This window comes from Rhinichthys klamathensis, unplaced genomic scaffold, assembly GCF_029890125.1.
Source record: "Rhinichthys klamathensis goyatoka isolate OS25496 unplaced genomic scaffold, OSU_Roscu_1.1 h1tg000391l_1, whole genome shotgun sequence".
Taxonomy (NCBI): domain Eukaryota; kingdom Metazoa; phylum Chordata; class Actinopteri; order Cypriniformes; family Leuciscidae; genus Rhinichthys; species Rhinichthys klamathensis.
The window spans coordinates 962,928-984,806 of record NW_026606894.1 but is presented as its reverse complement, the minus strand read 5'-3'; the positions used below and the strand labels follow the sequence as shown (position 1 = coordinate 984,806).

The window sequence follows — 21,879 nt, the reverse complement described above, 5'->3', positions numbered from 1 at the left end:
TTATTAGGTGTTCAAGCACGAAGTGCTGAAAACCTATTGTAATTGCTATTTGAAAAAAAAAAAAAACCTAAAACGCATCGTGCAGCCCAAACCGTAAGGCCTAGAGACTTGAAACCTGGCCAGGTGCTAGGGCCTCAGTTTGGGGAGAACCTATCAGAGTATGACCCTGATTGGCCCATAGGTGGCGCTACAGCAACCAAAAGTACTAAATTGCCCATAACTCATCGACCGTTTGACCAAGAATCTAGATTTGTACACCACTGTGTTCCTTGGCTCAAGACGGACAAGATGTATATCTCGGATTCTCGATTTGAGCAAAAAAAAATTTTGTTATGGCCAATTTTGTCCAAAACCTACTTTTGCGAACTAGTCCCTGGTTTTTTGCCTGATCGGAACCAGACCAGTCTAGGACAATTCTCTGGACTCTCTAGATCAATAATTATCAAAAAAAAGTTGAACTTTGCCCTTTGGTTCACTGTAACAGGGTCATTTAGAAAAGGGGGCGTGTCAAAATACACTCAAAAGCCTATAAATCATAAATAAAAACTCAGAACTTCACAAAAATTGATGAGCACATGTGTCCTAACATGGTGAAGAAGCATGCAGAGTTTCATGGAGATCGGACCATAGGTGGCGCTATAACTGTCAAAAAGGTCCCCTATTATTAGGTGTTCAAGCACGAAGTGCTGAAAACCTATTGTAATTGCTATTTGAAAAAAAAAAAAAACCTAAAACGCATCGTGCAGCCCAAACCGTAAGGCCTAGAGACTTGAAACCTGGCCAGGTGCTAGGGCCTCAGTTTGGGGAGAACCTATCAGAGTATGACCCTGATTGGCCCATAGGTGGCGCTACAGCAACCAAAAGTACTAAATTGCCCATAACTCATCGACCGTTTGACCAAGAATCTAGATTTGTACACCACTGTGTTCCTTGGCTCAAGACGGACAAGATGTATATCTCGGATTCTCGATTTGAGCAAAAAAAAAATTTGTTATGGCCAATTTTGTCCAAAACCTACTTTTGCGAACTAGTCCCTGGTTTTTTGCCTGATCGGAACCAGACAAGTCTAGGACAATTCTATGGACTCTCTAGATCAATAATTATCAAAAAAAAGTTGAACTTTGCCCTTTGGTTCACTGTAACAGGGTCATTAAGAAAAGGGGGCGTGTCAAAATACACTCAAAAGCCTATAAATCATAAATAAAAACTCAGAACTTCACAAAAATTGATGAGCACATGTGTCCTAACATGGTGAAGAAGCATGCAGAGTTTCATGGAGATCGGACCATAGGTGGCGCTATAACTGTCAAAAAGGTCCCCTATTATTAGGTGTTCAAGCACGAAGTGCTGAAAACCTATTGTAATTGCTATTTGAAAAAAAAAAAAAACCTAAAACGCATCGTGCAGCCCAAACCGTAAGGCCTAGAGACTTGAAACCTGGCCAGGTGCTAGGGCCTCAGTTTGGGGAGAACCTATCAGAGTATGACCCTGATTGGCCCATAGGTGGCGCTACAGCAACCAAAAGTACTAAATTGCCCATAACTCATCGACCGTTTGACCAAGAATCTAGATTTGTACACCACTGTGTTCCTTGGCTCAAGACGGACAAGATGTATATCTCGGATTCTCGATTTGAGCAAAAAAAAAATTTGTTATGGCCAATTTTGTCCAAAACCTACTTTTGCAAACTAGTCCCTGGTTTTTTGCCTGATCGGAACCAGACCAGTCTAGGACAATTCTCTGGACTCTCTAGATCAATAATTATCAAAAGAAAGTTGAACTTTGCCCTTTGGTTCACTGTAACAGGGTCATTTAGAAAAGGGGGCGTGTCAAAATACACTCAAAAGCCTATAAATCATAAATAAAAACTCAGAACTTCACAAAAATTGATGAGCACATGTGTCCTAACATGGTGAAGAAGCATGCAGAGTTTCATGGAGATCGGACCATAGGTGGCGCTATAACTGTCAAAAAGGTCCCCTATTATTAGGTGTTCAAGCACAAAGTGCTGAAAACCTATTGTAATTGCTATTTGAAAAAAGAAAAAAAAACCTAAAACGCATCGTGCAGCCCAAACCGTAAGGCCTAGAGACTTGAAACCTGGCCAGGTGCTAGGGCCTCAGTTTGGGGAGAACCTATCAGAGTATGACCCTGATTGGCCCATAGGTGGCGCTACAGCAACCAAAAGTACTAAATTGCCCATAACTCATTGACCAATTGACCTAGAATCTAGATTTGTACACCACTGTGTTCCTTGGCTCAAGACGGACACGATGTATATCTCGGATTCTCGATTTGAGCAAAAAAAAAATTTGTTATGGCCAATTTTGTCCAAAACCTACTTTTGCGAACTAGTCCCTGGTTTTTTGCCTGATCGGAACCAGACCAGTCTAGGACAATTCTATGGACTCTCTAGATCAATAATTATCAAAAAAAAGTTGAACTTTGCCCTTTGGTTCACTGTAACAGGGTCATTTAGAAAAGGGGGCGTGTCAAAATACACTCAAAAGCCTATAAATCATAAATAAAAACTCAGAACTTCACAAAAATTGATGAGCACATGTGTCCTAACATGGTGAAGAAGCATGCAGAGTTTCATGGAGATCGGACCATAGGTGGCGCTATAACTGTTAAAAAGCTTTTAAACCATACATTTCCTACGGTAAATTGCCTGTATTGGCTGTAAATGGTCTTTTCCATCTATGATCGTATACTTTTCATATCATAATGTTTAAAACCAGTGCAGTACAATTCTCTGGACTCTCTAGATCAATAATTATCAGAAAAGGTTGAACTTCTGCATTTTGATGGCTATGAAAGGGTCACTTCAATGTGTAGCCTTGACCGAGTGTGCCCGAAAGCCTATATCTCTTCAATGAATGCTCAGATCTTATTAAAAACAACTCAGAACATGAGACCTATCACTCTAAACAAGCATGAAAAATTTTAGACAGATCGGACAAAATATGCCTCTATAACAATTAAAAAGGTGAAAATGATATGAAGAATGGCATGTTAAGCCAATAAGTGGTATTCTTTTGCCCCCTGCTGTTTAAAATAGTCATTCTGTCATGCTACTAACTAATATTATTCTATAATTCTTATTTAGACTTTATAAAATCACTATTTTAACATTGACACTCACATTTAGTCAAAATTCATTGTCACATTGACAAATGTGAACCCTGAATGAGACAGTTTAATCTACAATAGAATGTGTGTGTGTGTAGTCCCATGTTTCTGAATAAATTCTGAATAATCTGATTACTAGCTTGCAAAGACATGAAATGCTTATAGACCATTAAAATATCTTTTCATAATGACTTTGTGTGTGTGTGTGTGTGTGTGTGTGTGTGTGAGCAAATGTCTACATATGAGTGCAAAAGCACCTGTAAAAACACTTTATTAATAAGTAGAATGGCCAGCAGAGGGCAGTAGAAGACCACTTATTGGCTCACTCATTTTGACACACTTGATTTTCAACAGTAAATCAAAGCACTAAAGCAAACCAGTTTTTCCATGTTAACTATTATAACACAATCATTTTTTGTCAGTTTATCACTTCATTTTTATTGGCACTTCACATCAATGCAGGAATGTGGTAAATCATGGTAAATCACGATAGAAACATGGTAAATCATAGTAAAAAATACTATTACATGGTGTATCATGGCAAATCATGCTAGCAATGTGATGAATCATGGTAAATCATGCTACAATCCTGGTAAATCATTCTAGAATGTGGTATATCATGGTAAATCATCCTATAACATGGTAAATCATGGTAAACTGTGGTAAATCATGCTAGATTCATGGTAAATCATACTGGAACATGGTAGATCATGAAAAATCACACTAAATTTGGTATATCATGGTAAATCATGCTAAAACATGGTCTATTCCATCTATGATGTCAATGGTTAAATGCTTGCTATATAAAACTTAATGTCTTTTGATGCTTTTGTGCTTAACGGCCTTAAAGGCCTTAACTGCTTGAACACCGCTAAATGCTGCTAGCAGCTTTAATTATTATTATTATTATTATTCTTCTGCCGTAAAACGCATTGTGCAGACCAAACCGTAAGTGCTAGAGACTTGAAACTTTGTCAGATGGTAGTACAAAAATCGAGGAGAGCTTATCAAATTATGAGCCCGATTGGCCCATAGGTGGCGCTATAGCAACCAATTGCGCAAAACTGCTCATAACTCCTAGACCGTAAATCGTAGACTCAAGTGTCTTATATCATTGGAAAGCTGGACTCCTGACTTAAAAAACGTATATCTCCGATTTCATTTCCGTCATGATAGATTTTCCGCCATTTTGAATTTTGTCAAAAAACGACTTTTGCGAACTAGTCCCTGATTTTTTGCCCGATCGGAACCAAACCAGTGCACAAATGTTCTGTGGAGTCTGAATATAAATTATAATCGTAAAAAAGTTGAAATTTCGATTTCCGGTCGCTAGGGGGCGCAAAAAGAACGTTGTGGGAGGAGCCTATTTTACTAAAAGGACTATAACTCCAGAAGTAAATTAGGTAGGTTCACCAAACTTGGTACAGTTGTGCATGAGTTCAATCTGAGGTCACAGTAAAAAAATCGCGACGATCGAACACTAGGTGGCGCTATAACATGAAAAAAACATATAAAGGACTGACCGTTAGTCCGATTGACTTGAAAATTGGTATGCAGTGTCTTGGTCCAAGGCCCCATGTATGTCTATGAGGACATTGGCGTATCTCAAAAAACATGGCCGCCATTGACCAATGAAGTTTGAGCCCCTATGAGACGAGGTTAACGGAGGCCAATCGGAACGAAACTCGATGGGCATGTTCGACTCATGGCCTAAGAGGTCTGTAAGAGTTTTGAAAGAAATCGGCCACTAGTTGGCGCTAACGAGTTTTACGGCTCTGTAATCACGTGGTGTTGCACACATCCCCCCAAAATGCATATCATTTTATAGATATCCTCATGGTGAACAACTTTGCCTCTAGAACCATTGCTGTCAATCAAATCGTTCATTAAATATTCACGAATATGTTAAAAACCTACTTTTGCGAACTAGTCCCTGGTTTTTCGCCCGATCAAAACCAGACCAGTCTAGGACAATTCTCTGGACTCTCTAGATCAATAATTATCAAAAAAAAGTTGAACTTTGCCCTTTGGTTCACTGTAACAGGGTCATTTAGAAAAGGGGCGTGTCAAAATACACTCAAAAGCCTATAAATCATAAATGAAAACTCAGAACTTGACAAAAATTGATGAGCATATGTGTCATACCATGGTGAGGAAGCATGCAAAGTTTCATGGAGATCGGACCATAGGTGGCGCTATAACTGTTAAAAAGCTTTAAAACCATATATTTCCTATGGTAAATTGCCTGTATTGGCTGTAAATGGTCTTTTCCATCTATGATCGTAAAATTTTCATATCTTAATGTTTAAAACCAGTGCAGTACAATTATCTGGACTCTCTAGATCAATAATTATCAGAAAAGGTGTAATTTCTTCATTTGAATGGCTGTAATAGTGTAAATTGGATGGCTATAACATTTTGGATGGCTATAACAGCCAATAAGTGGTATTTTACTGCCCCCTGCTGTCATTTCATCATACTACTCCCTAAAATTGTTATATATAATTGAAATGTAGACTTTATTAAATCATTATTTTAACATTTACAATCACATTTTGTCCAAATTCATCTATTGCTCTGTACTCTCTAGAACAATAATTATCAGAAAATGTATAACTTGTAATGTATAACATTTGGATGACTATAATAGGGTCACTTCAATATGTAGCCTTGACCGAAAGCCAATATCTTTTCAATGAATGCTCATAGCTTCTTAAAAAAAGGTCAAGCATGGCTAACAGCCAATAAGTGATATTTTACTGCCCCCTGCTGTCATTTTCATCATACTACTCCCTAATATTGTTATAGTTCATATTTAGACTTTCTAAAATCATTATTTTAACATTTACTATCACATTTTGTAAAAATGCATCTATTGGAGTATTATGGACTGCATTTATTTATTTTATTTATTACTCTTTACAATTGTGTCACAGGAAGGCTGAAAACGAAAGTTTTTATTTATACAACTGTTTATAGTCTGTAATACCACTGTTGTCCAATAGATGGAGCAGCAGTATTATACAAATGCTGAAGGAGTATTGTTCATTCTTAGTTAATGCTAACTAATGTAGTTAACATTAACTAAGAATGAACAATACTCCTTCAGCATTTGTTAATCTTTGTTAATGTTAATTTCAACATTTACAAATACTTTATTTAAATCTTGTTAACATTAGTTAATGCACTGTGAACTAACATGAACTAACAATGAACAGCTGGATTTGTATTAACTAACGTTAACAAAGATGAACAAAAACAGTAACAAATGTATTGCTCATGGTTAGTTAATGTTAATTAATACATTAATGTTTAATAAATTAACCTTATTGTAAAGTGTTACCGACATTTTTAATCTTTTTTTTAATCAGCTTTCAGCATTGGCTAACAAACAAATGCTTAAAGCTATTTTTTTATTAAAAAAATACCAAAGTGGTATTTTACTGCCCCTTGCTGTCATTTCATCATACTACTCCCTAATATTGTTTTATAATTCATATTTAGAATTTCTAAAATCATTATTTCAACATTTACAATCACATTTTGTCCAAATTCATCTATTGGAGTATTATGGACTGCATTTATTTATTTTATTTATTACTATTTACAATTGTGTCACAGGAAGGCTGAAAACGAAAGTATAACGTTGGGCCACGCCCCCCAAGGACAAATTCACTCATAACTCGAAAACAGAAAGTCGCTGCACGCTCAAATTTTGATGGTAAGGTTCTCTCGGGGTTCTTGATCCAAATCTATCGTCGCGGGGCTCGGGAACGCCCCCAATCTTTAGATAATTTTTTCATTATCTCGTTCCCGAGATATAAGTGAAAACCAAATTTCCATTCATTTATTTCAACTGTATATAGTCTGTAATACCACTGTTATCCAATAGATGGAGCAGCAGCATTATACAAATGCTGAAGGAGTATTGTTCATTCTTAGTTAATGTTAACTAATGTAGTTAACTTTAACTAAGAATGAACAATACTCCTTCAGCATTTGTTAATCTTTGTTAATGTTAATTTCAACATTTACAAATACTTTATTAAAATCTTGTTAACATTAGTTAATGCACTGTGAACTAACCTGAACCAAAGAGTATAGAAGAACAAGAGGCGAAACTCCGATGCTTTTCTGGTAACAGCCACTAGGTGGCGCGGCCGCCATTTTGGGGTGAAAATTCCAACTGGAGTTACTGGGCAACAGCACAGATAACAGTTTTTTAGGTAGTTTTTCTTGCATTTTTATGCAACTTTACACATTTACTACTATTATTAGTTACCAACTCCACTAGGCCTGAAATATATTTTATACGTTTTAATCCCCTGGATCGTGCTACAAACATGATGATCTTAACATGATGCATTGGTGTGTCCGTTATCTGTGTTTTTTTGTTTACATAGGCTTGCTTTAACGGTCATTAATATAAAATAGTACTGCAAAAAAACCAGTTTACTGTAAAGCTATTCTATTGCTGTTATATATTTATTGTCCAACATTTACATTTTAGTACAATTACATTTATTTGCTGAATTCATTTATTTCATTGAACTTATTTTTGTATGTAAGGTTATGTGTACCTCCTGGGAAACGGTCTAACGTTATAACTTTATGAACTTACATCACTTTATTCTTCTTACCTGTCAAACTTAATGTAGAGATTAATATAATTAATTAAATCCTTGAACTTCCCTGTCTCAAGTTATGTGGGGGAAAAGCCTAGTAGCAACTTCCCAGATAGCAATGAGTCGGCGGACCACCGTCGGTTCTCCGGCGGCAGTAGAAGCGTCAGAATGGCGACATCGCAAACACGTTGGACGGCGCACCGCCGGCGGCAGCCGCTTTTTAAAAGCGGCAGCCGGCTTCCTACCGCCTTCGTTAAGCGGCCGGCCCGCGGGCCAACCGCCGTTCCGCCGCGCTTTATATTGAAGGCCGTCCTTCCGCGGCCCGCCGGAGGCAAACGCTATTTTCGAGCGCTCTGCCGCCGCTTATTCTGGCTAGATATATATATATATATTTTATTTATAGCATGCAGTTTATCAAGAATAATGGTTGCTCAAACCAGACAAATTTACAATTGGCATTTTTATTCCACGTTTCAAAGTACAGTAACTGTCATTTAAACAAGATGTTTCAGATCACTGAAACATAACAGAAAAATAAATAAATCAATATACTAACATGCAGGTTTCCAATTCAATTTTGGATTCAAAAGGCTGCAATTACAACACTTACAATAAGTTTTCATATAAAAAGGACAGCTCTAGGGTAACAAATTACCAGTAAACATTATGACAAGTAAAGAGGATATTTGATACCAAATAATGTGCAAGATACCAAATAAATAAAAGTATAACTACATTTACAACCATTTCTAACAATATGATAAGTGGTAGTAATTTATAGTAAAGCTCTGGAGTAGAATAGGCCATTATAACGGCAATGCTGACCTGTGGCACAAGGATTTACAAGCTTTATTTGAAAAAGAAAAAAAGAAAGTAATTTCCACAGTGAGTGAGTGTAGTCTGACACTTCTGACTTCTTTAGGGGTCTTGATTCTACTGACTGCAAGATAAAGAAAGGATTCCAGTTGTCAGTGATTCTGGGGTGTCAGTAGTCAGTCTAGTTTTAAGTGGTCGGCTGTGGGTCCCTCTCAGCTGTGCGGCGCCTTTTTCTGCCTTCACGGTCAGATGCTCCTTTCAGGTAACGTGTAACGTTAACCTGGACCGCCTCATCAGTGCATCCTGGCTTGCCGGGTCCTTCCGGATGGCTAATATAGAAAATACAGATCTGTCATTTAATTTGAATTGCATGAGGACAATAGGACATACACATCTACTTAAATAAAAAAAAAATATCCAACTTACTTTGAACAATGGTCTTCAGGAACATGTCTCTAAAACATGCTTTATCCCCTACACCAAGCTGAAAATCCAAAAAAGTGTTACAAATTACATTTCTCTGAAGCTTCTCATAAATAAATAAAAATGTGAAAGGCTAAGGATTCAGACTGTAATATATGCAGTATACAATCTTAAATTTTACTTTATATCTAGGTCTACTACATGTACAGGTAGCCCCAGTGGGAATTAAACCGACAGCCACAGGTGCTGTTTGCAAGTTGTACCTAATTGCTCAGTGCAAGCAAACGTCTTCAACATTGTTTGTTGAACTTGCTTCACCTGCTCTTGAAGTAAGATTTTACAATTCGTATTTTTATATGTAATATTGTAGTGTTTATTATAAATGATTTATCTGTGCACTTCATTATTCTTTTAAAATTCATGTAGCCTTATAATCTTTAATCAAATACGTTACCCTTCCCTCCCCCTCGAAACGACTTCTCTTCTCTTCCGGTCATGTGCTATGGCGCGAGGGCGTGGCAACTCCCCTCAAACCGTGCTATGAGCAGAGATGGAGAAGAGGAGCGCTAGAGTAAAACCCTGCCCTCCGTTCAATATACCGTTTCATTTTTAAATACGTCACAACACTGGAGAAAAGTCGTTTGTAACTTCCGGTTCATGCCGACTTCAAATAGAAGCAATAGTTTCCAAGACAAAAAAACTTCACAAATAACATCACTTACTTGTACTCAAACTCTTGGCTCTGTGAAGTGGAGTCTGGATTACTGGGGAGAAACCTGGTTGCGAGAAAGAGGAAACAGAAATTTGAAAATCTAACAAATGGTATAGTTTAGTGGCAGGATCACAAATCCAGCATAACAGCAATAGATTTTACATACCAGTTCAGCATTTTCCTGGTTTTCTGGAATCGATGCATCTTTCTAGAGTTTTTTTTCTTGAGACTTCCAAGATTCTAGAGTAGGGAATAATGAATGAAAGAGTCAGTTATCCACAATAAACAGAAAATAAATTACACAGATGAAATACAGGAAAATCAAATACACAAGTCAGACCCATTTACCTGCTCCCTTCATGAACTTAAAATGATGTTTCTCCCAGGTGCTGTGTGGAGGTGTGCAGAGGATGGCTAAATTGTTGCCTTCGTCTTTTTGCTGAGGTTAAATGGGGGCCAATGGCACATGCTCTCGCTGAGCCACTCTTGCGGAACCACTGCAAATGGCAGATCCTCCTCGTTGATAAACTGAACAATGTGAACCATCTAAAATAGAAGAACATTTTGCATAAAGTATACTTTTTTATTAATTTCCAGGCAAAATCAATAACATTAAAATGCTCACCCCTTCAAAAAACGAGTCATTTTCACAAGTGGATCAACAGAAAACCATGTTCAGACAAACACAATCATATACATATACACACATATATACATATACACACATATATATATATATATATATATATATATATATATATATACACACACACATACATCGTTATTTTTGTAAGAAAACACCAAAAGTTAAACTTTCTAGATGTAAAGCTTTCTTTCTAGATGTAAAGCTTTGGCGATCTACTGTAGCTAGATACATTTCAACATGTCGAACATGCTTGAATTCAGTGAGTAAAAAAGGCGAAGCAGCATGTGTTAGCTAACACTGTAAATTAATCTAGACTAGCAGCATGGTTGTCGAATCAAACAAAACATCATTATGTTTAGTTAGAAAACAACACAAGTTATACTGATCAGTCTTTCTTGTTGTAAAGATTTTGCTAACGTTACCATTCCCACGTGGGCGGGAGAATTGTCCTTCAGGATTTGGTTACGTAAGTTAGTTAATTATTCGACTGACCAATACTATCTTAAACCACATACTGTAGTACTCACACTTGCATAAACATACGTAAATATAGTTAAAAGAAGAAAAGAAAAAACTAACGCCAGGAAGAAACTAAGTAACGTTAGCTATGTCAGAAACATGACGAAAACTTTGTAAACAAGGCTAACTTACTAGCTTGACTAGTAAGGCAAGAACATATTTGAAAAAGCTGAACTAAAAATGTAAAAAATGAACATAATATTGCGTTACACAAAAAGGAAAAATGTACTTACTTTAAAGATCGTAGTCAATGACTAGATAGGATATCCTCTCCAAATACTGAAATCGTGTGACGAGTGGCCACTGTTGTGTTGGTAAATCTGCTTCCGTTTTTTAGGTACTGCCCCTCTCGGCCGGTGGAGGTACTTCTCTGTTTGTGCTTTAATACTTTCTTAAACATTTGTACAGATTGCAAAACTCGCAATTGCAAATTAATCCCTTACCTGTAAAAGGTAAAATAAAAATAAAAAAATCGAGCTTGTAAAAAAATGAAAGACATAAACGAAATTTCCTGGGGTGACAGAGAGACTAAATATTTCTAAATATTTCACTTTATCTTTCAGGTCAAAACAGGGATTTTCATGTTTATTATAAATATTAGGCTACCATGGTTGCAAATTAATAAAAAAAATCTAAAGCATACCCAAGCTTTTGGCCAAGTTGCAGATGTCTTTCACTGTTCACTGATTTCAGGCATTGGTGAAAAGTCTAACTTCATCCATTTATTCTGCTAAATTGTTCATACCATGAATGAAATATTTATTTTAAAACCTAATCAGAATCAGAAAGATATTTATTGCCAAGTAAGTTTTACAAAAGGAATTCTTTTTGGACTATTTGTGCATCTCAATTGTGCATAAATCAAAGAAATGTAAAGAATTGTAACCTTAAGTGAATAAAATAATTCTATATATTTTACATAGGCCTATCACTGAATCGCTTCAGAGTTTCAACGTAATTTAAATGTATTTTCCTAAACCTTATCATGGAATCAGACTGAGTCAAATCTGTTATAAACCCTAATGACTTTGGAGCAACAACAATAACAAAATTTGATATAATTCACATAATAATTATAATCGCTTTAAATGTGAAAGTTAAAATGCTGTCAGTTCCACTCATGCCAATGACATGGCTGGTCGATTTCAATGCGGCTTGCCGCCAGCCGGCCGCGGTTCATTTAGACGGCGGCAACCGCCAGAGAGAATGAAGTCGGCGGCCCGGCGGCTGTTCGCCGGCGGCATCTCGCAAGAAATGGGAGTGACGTATTCGGCGGCAAACGTTTCATCTCCGCCAGCGGGGCGCACCTATAGCCGACAGTTTGGGGCCGGCGGCAAAAAGAAGCCGTGCCGATATTTTTTGCTATCTGGGTTCTTTTTAACGGATATAACGTTAACTGTTGTGAATTAAAATAATCACCTAATTATTTCAACCTAAAAATGACCTCTGCACTGGACTAAATATATGTATAATATATGACTGCCGAGTCGCTTTCACCCCAAAATGGCGGACGCGTAGGGCTGCTGCTGGGCGCTGGTGTTGCAATGGAACGTTCTATTGGCTTTCACTTCTTGTCAATATACGTTCTTTGCCTGAACTAACAATGAACAGCTGGATTTGTATTAACTAACGTTAACACTAGAAGTGCCAGAATTCCATAACTACTAGAACTGCCACAAGCGGTCATTTTGACCGTTAGATTGCAAACTCTATATCTTTAATGATAAATACCCAATTGAGAGATTAATGCATTTGTTGTATTAGGATATCTTTTAAAAACAAAACAACACCAAACTGTACATTTTAAAAAGTTTAATTATACATTTATAAATAATAATATCAGTAGCCCGTAATTATCGCATAGGGCCTATTCACAACAGAGCTATATTTCCATATCCCTTCAACATAACTCAGAACAAGATAATAACAACTAAAAGTATCTTATTTAGATATTCTTTTGACAGTGAGAGAGACAATGTCACGGTTTATGAATTCGCTGTCTCCTTTCTCGTCTTGTTGTGTGTGTGTGTGCGTGGTCGCTGATCAATGCAGCTTATCAGCACGTGCGCTCTGAACAAGGCGCCAGCTGCAACTGATCAGCGATTCGACCCTTTTCAGTGTTACTGTTCTCGCCTAGTCTTTGGGTGTTTCTCAAAACCAAGAATGCAAAGAACGGACTTGTGTTCTTGGGGAGAACGCTCTTGCTAGTTGTTCTTGGAAGAATGAACTCACAAGCTAACGAGCACACAGAACGCTGCTGACAGTTTGAGACGATGTGTTCTTGCTGGTATTGCGCAATAATACCCCCGCACAGACACCGTCTGCAGTACCCAAACATAACGAGAATTATTGACGATAACAGCCAGGCTGCAATGGTCTCTTGGCTGTGGGGAAAAACGAGTCTGTGAGCAAACTGGCCGGTTGGCTCGATAGCTAACGTTACACCCGCAGGCGCTTATGGAGATTCTCACTTCCGAAAACGTTTGAGCACATTTTCGATTAGCCATACATTTTCGTAAAAATGCCAATATTTGAAATCTACACAGTTGATTTCTCGCATCAAATGTTCTCAGAAGTGAATTTAGTGATGAAATAGTGTACGTAATTGTAGAAAAACGAAATACTGTATTGACCTGCCTCTCCTTCCTCGAATGCCGAATTGAATGCTGGGATATTTCTGCCGTCAAGTTCACACAAGTTACCAACCGATGCATCCTTGGTAAAATGGGCGTGTCAAGAACACATCCGGGATTTTTAACTGTTCTTGCCAAAATGCAAACTTGTGTATTGGGACAGTACTTGGGCCACAAAAGATGACGTTTCACAAGAACACAAGGACACAAGTACAGACAAGAACACAGGTTGAGAAAGGCCCTTTGTCAGATCGTTGTGGATTTTTCCTGCGTGTTTGTTCCCTGCCTGTATACGTTTTCCGTGTGTCATCCCGTGTTCAGCACTCCTGGTTCAGCACTCACTCCAGCGTCCCTGTGCTGCCAAGGGCTTCATACCGGACATTTGCACACCTTAACTCTCCCAGCATCTGACCAGCTCTCAATAAACATATCTGTCATTTTGCAATTGAATCTTCTGATTTTTTCCTAATACACAAAGGTCAACCGCGAGAAATGTAACAAAAGAATACCGTGAAATTCAGTGCGGTCAATATGACCGTCTATGGCCGAAATAGGTAAATATGTTCATTTGTTTGTTTGCCTTATGTGTAATTTATATTAAAAACATTTTAAATGAAAATACAGACACTTTTAGGAAAAGTCAGGTACCAGCAGGATTTTTTTTTTTTTTCAACAAAGTTATTACAGATATAAAATTCAAAACGGTCAAAATGACCGTCGTGGCCATTCTAGTGTTAACAAAGATGAACAAAAACAGAAACAAATGTATTACTCATGGTTAGTTCATGTTAATTAATACATTAACTAATGTTTAATAAATGAACCTTATTGTAAAGTGTTACCGACATTTTTAATCTTTTTTATCAGCTTTCAGCATTGGCTAACAAACAAACGCTTAAAGCAATTTTTTTATTAGTTTTAATATAGTTTTATATTATTACATCACAAAGAAATATGTGAAATGCATGCTTATACACCATTAAAAGAGATTTTCACAATAACATATCCCATGTGTGTGTGTGTGTGTGTGTGTGTAAGCATATGTCTACATATGAATGCAAAAGCACTTGTGAAAACACTTTATTAATAAGTACAGTGGCCAGCAGAGGGCAGTAGAAGACCACTTATTGGCTCACTTTCATTTTGACACACTTGATTTTCACCAGTAAATCACAGCACTAAAGCAAACCAGTTTTTCCATGTTAACTATTATAACACAATCATTTTTTGTCAGAGTTTATCACTTCATTTTTATTGGCCCTTCACATCAATGCAGCAATGTGGTAAATCATGGTAAATCACGATAGAAACATGGTAAATCATAGTAAAAAATACTATTACATGGTGGATCATGGCAAATCATGCTAGCAATGTGATGAATCATGGTAAATCATGCTACAATCCTGGTAAATCATTCTAGAATGTGGTATATCATGGTAAATCATCCTATAACATGGTAAATGATGGTAAACTGTGGTAAATCATGCTAGATTCATGGTAAATCATACTGGAACATTGTAGATCATGAAAAATCACACTAAATTTGGTATATCATGGTAAATCATGCTAAAACATGGTCTATTCCATCTATGATGTCAATGGTTAAATGCTTGCTACATAAAACTTAATGTCTTTTGATGCTTTTGTGCTTAACGGCCTTAAAGGCCTTAACTGCTTGAACACCGCTAAATGCTGCTAGCAGCTTTAATTATTATTATTATTATTATTCTTCCGCCGTAAAACGCATCGTGCAGCCCAAACCGTAAATGCTAGAGACTTGAAACTTTCTCAGATGGTAGTACAAAAATCGAGGAGAGCTTATCAAATTATGAGCCCGATTGGCCCATAGGTGGCGCTATAGCAACCAAAAGCGCGAAACTGGTCATAACTCCTAGACCGTATGTCGTAGAGTCAAGTGTCTTATATCATTGGAAAGCTGGACTCTTGACTTAAAAAACGTATATCTCCGATTTCATTTCCGGTATGCAAATTTTTCCGCTATTTCCGGTTTTGTCCAAAATCTACTTTTGCAAACTAGTCCCTGGTTTTTCGCCTGATCGGAACCAAACCAGTGCAGAAATGTTCTCTGGAGTCTGAATATCAATAATCATTGAAAAAAAGTCGAAATTTTGATTTCCGGTCGCTAGGGGGGGCAAAATAATCGTTATGGGAGGAGCCAATTTTACTAAAATGGCTATAACCCGTGAACAAAATGAGATATTTTTACCAAACTCACTACACATATGTATGAGCTCAATCCGAGGTCATAGTAAAAAAATCGCGTCGATTGAGCTCTAGGTGGCGCTATAACATGAAAAAAACATATGGCCACCTAGTGGTTAGTCCGATTGACTTGAAAATTGGTATGCAGTGTCTTGGTCCAAGGCCCCATGTATGTGTATGAGGACATTGGCGTATCTCAAAAAACATGGCCGCCATAGGCCAATGAAGTATAAGACAAGGTTAACGAAGGCCAATCGGAACGAAACTCAATGGGCATGTTCATCTCATGGCCCAAGAGGTCTGTACGAGTTTTGAAAGAAATCGGCCACTAGTTGGCGCTAACAAGTTTTACGGCTCTGTAATCACGTGGTGTTGCACATATCGCCACAACATGCATATCATTTGATAGATCTCCTCATGCTGAACAACTTTGCCTCTAGAACCATTGCTGTCAATCAAACCGTTCATTAAATATTCATGAATATGTTAAAAACCTACTTTTGCGAACTAGTCCCTGGTTTTTTGCCCGATCGGAACCAGACCAGTCTAGGTCAATTCTCTGGACTCTCTAGATCAATAATTATTGAAAAAAAGTTGAAATTTGCCCTTTGGTTTGCTATGACATGATCATTTATAAAAAGGGGCTTGTCAAAACACACTCAAAAGCCTATAAATCATTAAAAAAAACTCAGATCTTCACAAAAATTGGTGAGCATATGTGACATAACATCATGAACAAGCATGCAAAGTTTTATGGAGATCGGACAATAGGTGGCGCTATAACTGTTAAAAAGGTTTAAAACCATGTATTTCCTATGGTAAATTGCTTGTATTGGCTGTAAATGGGTCTTTTCCATCTATGGTCATATAATTTTCATATCATAATGTTCAAAATCAGTGCAGTACAATTCTCTGGACTCTCTAGATCAATAATTATCGAAAAAAAGTTGAACTTTGCCAATTGGTTCATTATAACAGGATCATTTATAAAAAGGGGCGTGTCAAAACACACTCAGAAGCCTATAAATCATAAATAAAAACTCAGAACTTCACAAAAATTGGTGAGCATATGTGCCATAACATCATGAACACGCATGCAAAGTTTTATGGAGATCAGACAATAGGTGGCGCTATAACTGTTGAAAAGCTTTAAAACCATGTATTTCCTATGGTAAATTGCCTGTATTGGCTGTAAATGGTGTGTTCCATTTATGATCATACAATATTTATATCATAATGTTCAAAATCAGGGCAGTACAATTCTCTGGACTCTCTAGATAAATAATTATCAGAAAAGTTATAACTTCTTCAGTTGGATGGCTATAATAGGGTCACTTCAATATGTAGCCTTGACCAAGAAAGCCTATATCTCTTCAATGAATGCTCAGATCTTCTTAAAAACAAGTCAGAACATGTGACTCTAAATAAGATAAGAAATAATGCATCTATAACAGTTTAAAAGGTTAAAGTTATAACATAATGGCATATTAAGCCAATAAGTTGTATTCTACTGCCCCCTGCTGTTTAAAATAGTCATTTTGTCATGCTACTAACTACTAATATTCTATTATTCTTATTTAGAGTTTATAAAATCACTATTTTAACATTTACAGTCACATTTTGTCAAAATTCATCTATTGAAGCATTGTGTCACAGACAAATGTTAATCCTGAATGAGACACAGTTCAGATCACTTTATCTACAACCGAATGTGTGTGTGTAGTCCCATGTTTTTGAATAAATCCTGAATAATCTGATTAATAGCTTGCAAAGACATATATTTTAATGGTCTATAAGCATTTCATATTTTCATAATGACTTGTGTGTGTGTGTGTGTGTGTGTGTGTGTGTGTGTGTGTGTGTGTGTGTGTGTGTGTGTCTAGATAGTGTGTCTAGATATGAATGCAAAAAGACTTTATTAATAAGTAGAGTGGCCAGCAGAGGGCAGTAGAAGACCACTTATTGGCTCACTTTCATTTTAACAGCCTTGAGTTTCAACAAAATTCTGAACTAAAGCAAACCAGTTTTTCCATGTTAACTGCAATTTATCCATGCTTACTATAAAATCCATTATATAACAATTACTATTATAACACAATCATATTTTGTCAGAGTGTAACACTTTATTTGTACTGACACATGCATGGTAAATCATACTAGAACGCAGTAAATCATGGTAAACAATGGTAAATCGTGCTAGAACAGGGTAAATCATGTAAAGCATACTACAACATGGAATATCATGGTAAAACTATGGTAAATCATGCTAGATTCATGGTAAATCATACCAGAGCGTGGTAAATCATGGTAAACGATGGTAAATTATGCTACAACAGGGTAAATCATGTAAAGCATACTAGAACATTGTGAATCATGCTAGATTCATGGTAAATCATACTAGAACATGGTAAATCATGGTAAAACTATGGTGAATCATGCTAGATTCATGGTAAATCATACTAGAACATGGTAAATCATGGTAAAACTATGGTAAATTATGCTAGATTCATGGTAAATCATACTGGAACATGGTAAATCATGAAAAATCACACTGAAATGTAGTATATCATGGTAAATCATGCTTGCTACATAAAACTTAATGTATTTTGATGCTTTTGTGCTTAACGGCCTTAAAGGCCTTAACTGCTTGAACACCGCTAAATGCTGCTTGCAGCTTTAATTATTATTATTTTTCTCCTGTAAAACGCATCGTGCAGCCCAAACCGTAAGGGCTGGAGCCTTGAAACTTTGCCAGATGGTAGTACAAAAATCGAGGAGAGGTTATCAAAGTATGAGCCCGATTGGCCCATAGGTGGCGCTATAGCAAGCAAAAGTAGGAAATCGTGCATAACTCCTAGACCATTTATCCCAGAATCAAGTGTCTTATATCCCTGTAATCCTTGGCTCAAGACGGACAAAACGTATATCTCCGATTTTATTTGCGTCTGGAATAATTTTCCGCCATCTTGGATTTTGTCCAAAACCTACTTTTGCGAACTAGTCCCTGGTTTTTCACCCGATTGGAACCAAACCAGTGTAGAAATGTTCTCTGGAGTCTGAATATCAATAATTATCGAAAAAAGTTGAATTTTCGATTCACGGTTGCTAAGGGGCGTCAAAACGTTCGCAGGAGGCGGAGCTAATTTTACTAAAATGGGTATAACTCGTGAACAAAATGAAATAATTTCACCAAACTCGGTACACGTATGTATGAGCTTTATTTGAGGTCACAGTAAAAAAATCGCGACGATCGAACACTAGGTGGCGCTAAAACATGAAAAAAACATATAAAGGACTGACAGTTAGTCCGATTGACTTGAAAATTGGTATACAGTGTCTTGGTCCAAGGCACCATGTATGTGTATGAGGACATTGGCATATCTCAAAAAACATGGCCGCCATCGACAAATGAATTTTGAGCCCCTATGAGACGAGGTTAACGGAGGCCAATCAGAACGAAACTCGATGGGCATGTTCGACTCATGGCCTAAGAGGTCTGTAAGAGTTTTGAAAGAAATCGGCCACTAGTTGGCGCTAACGAGTTTTACGGCTCTTTAATCACGTGGTGTTGCACATATCCCCACAAAATGCATATCATATGATAGATCTCCTTATATTGAACAACTTTGCCTCTAGAACCATTGCTGTCAATCAAATCGTTCATTAAATATTCACAAATATGTTAAAAACCTACTTTTGCGAACTAGTCCCTGGTTTTTCGCCCGATCGGAACCAGACCAGTCTAGGACAATTCTCTGGACTCTCTAGATCAATAATTATCGAAAAAAAGTTGAACTTTGCCATTTGGTACATTATAACAGGATCATTTATAAAAAGGGGCGTGTCAAAACACACTCAAAAGCCTATAAATCATAAATAAAAATTCAGAACTTCACAAAAATTGGTGAGCATATGTGCCATAACATCATGAACACGCATGCAAAGTTTTATGGAGATCGGACAATAGGTGGCGCTATAACTGTTGAAAAGCTTTAAAAACATGTATTTCCTATGGTAAAGTGCCTGTATTGGCTGTAAATGGTGTGTTCCATCTATGATCATATAATATTTATATCATAATGTTCAAAATCAGTGCAGTACAATTCTCTGGACTCTCTAGATAAATAATTATCAGAAAAGTTATAACTTCTTCATTTGGATGGCTGTATTAGGGTCACTTCAATATGTAGCCTTGACCAAGAAAGCCTATATCTCTTCAATGAATGCTCAGATCTTCTTAAAAACAAGTCAGAACATGTTACTCTAAATAAGATAAGAAATAATGCATCTATAACAGTTAAAAAGGTTAAAGTTATAACATAATGGCACATTAAGCCAATAAGTTGTATTCTACTGCCCCCTGCTGTTTAAAATAGTCATTTTGTCATGCTACTAACTACTAATATTCTATAATTCTTATTTAGAATTAACATAATCACTATTTTAACATTTACACTCACATTTAGTCAAAATGAATTGTCACATTGACAAATGTGAACCCTGAATGAGACAGTTTAATCTACAATAGAATGTGTGTGTGTGTAGTCCCATGTTTATGAATAAATTCTGAATAATCTGATTAATAGCTTGCAAAGACATGAAATGCTTATAGACCATCAAAATATATTTTCATAATGACTTTGTGTGTGTGTGTGTCTGTGTGTGTGTGTGTGTGTGTATGTGTGTGTGTGAGCAAATGTCTACATATGAGTGCAAACGCACCTGTGAAAACACTTTATTAATAAGTAGAGTGGCCAGCAGAGGGCAGTAGAAGACCACTTATTGGCTCACTCTCATTTTGACACACTTAATTTTCATCATTTTTCTGCACTAAAGCAAACCAGTTTTTCCATGTTAACTATTATAACACAATCATTTTTTGTCAGAGTTTATCATTTTTATTGACACTTCACATCAATGCAGCAATGTGGTAAATCATGGTAAATCACGATAGAAACATGCTAAATCATAGTAAAAAATAAAATTACATGGTGTATCATGGCAAATCATGCTAGCAATGGGATGAATCATGGTAAATCATGCTACAATCCTGGTAAATCATTCTAGAATGTGGTATATCATGGTAAATCATCCTATAGCATGGTAAATCATGATAAACTGTGGTAAATCATGCTAGATTCATGGTAAATCATACTGGAACATGGTAGATCATGAAAAATCACACTAAATTTGGTATATCATGGTAAATCATGCTAAAACATGGTCTATTCCATCTATGATGTCAATGGTTAAATGCTTGCTACATAAAACTTAATGTCTTTTGATGCTTTTGTGCTTAACGGCCTTAAAGGCCTTAACTGCTTGAACACCGCTAAATGCTGCTTGCAGCTTTAATTTATTATTATTATTGTACAGACTGTTGGATGTACTGGCGCTCGTTGTATATGTATGTATGCAATGTATTTTTCCCCTCGGGGCTTGCCGTAGATAGGAATGGGTCATGCGCACTTGATACTGGAGTGTCGCGGGTTTTGGAGTTAGTGATCTGATGTGTGGTATAATAAAGTGGAGAAGAGTTCAAACTGCTATGTTTATTATGTATTCAAAATGCTACCCTTACACCTAGAAGGTTAAGTTCCCCTGCGGCTGTTTTCTCCAACTTAAACCGATATCTATCGATACGTGCTGCTACCTCAAGTGACAAAACAGTAACACACCGTAAATAATTATGCAAACATACTTTTATCTTGCTCTTTTTTCTCCTCCTCTGTCCTTTTCTTCTTTCTATTTTCGGCACCAGAGGGATACGTCCTTTTTTGTGACATGGTTTAACATTACCGTGACTTTATGCGCAGTTGCGCATGAGTTGTCTATGCATGCGCGAGGTGTCTAGATTATGCGCATGACTCAAACGCTGGCAGACACAGCAGCAGTTGTAGGCAGATATATTGATCATGAAATCATAATTTTCTTGTCTTGAATTATTAATTCATAGTTATTCATTCATTTATGTCACTTGTTTAAGTCATCTAAAAAAATAAATAAATAAAATAATAAAATAAAAACTCGATTGGGAGGGGGCCCCAAGCAGCCGCTTAGTTCGCTTATGCCTCGGGCCGGCTCTGTTCTGAATGGAAAGTTTACTTTTAAAAAGTTGCCAAATGGTCCCATTGAAAAGACCAAAGTGAT

The 21,879-nt window shown here is 36.8% G+C and overlaps 1 long non-coding RNA gene across 1 annotated transcript; it reads right to left on the bottom strand.

Moving 5' to 3' along the window:
- Window positions 1-8,512: 8,512 nt before the first annotated feature.
- On the bottom strand, window positions 8,513-10,236 carry LOC130070015 (uncharacterized). The gene is made up of 5 exons (XR_008803827.1): window positions 10,057-10,236; window positions 9,875-9,948; window positions 9,719-9,772; window positions 9,000-9,057; window positions 8,513-8,902 (listed from the first exon to the last, which is right to left on the bottom strand). It is a non-coding gene; the product is annotated as an uncharacterized LOC130070015 (long non-coding RNA).
- Window positions 10,237-21,879: the final 11,643 nt, after the last annotated feature.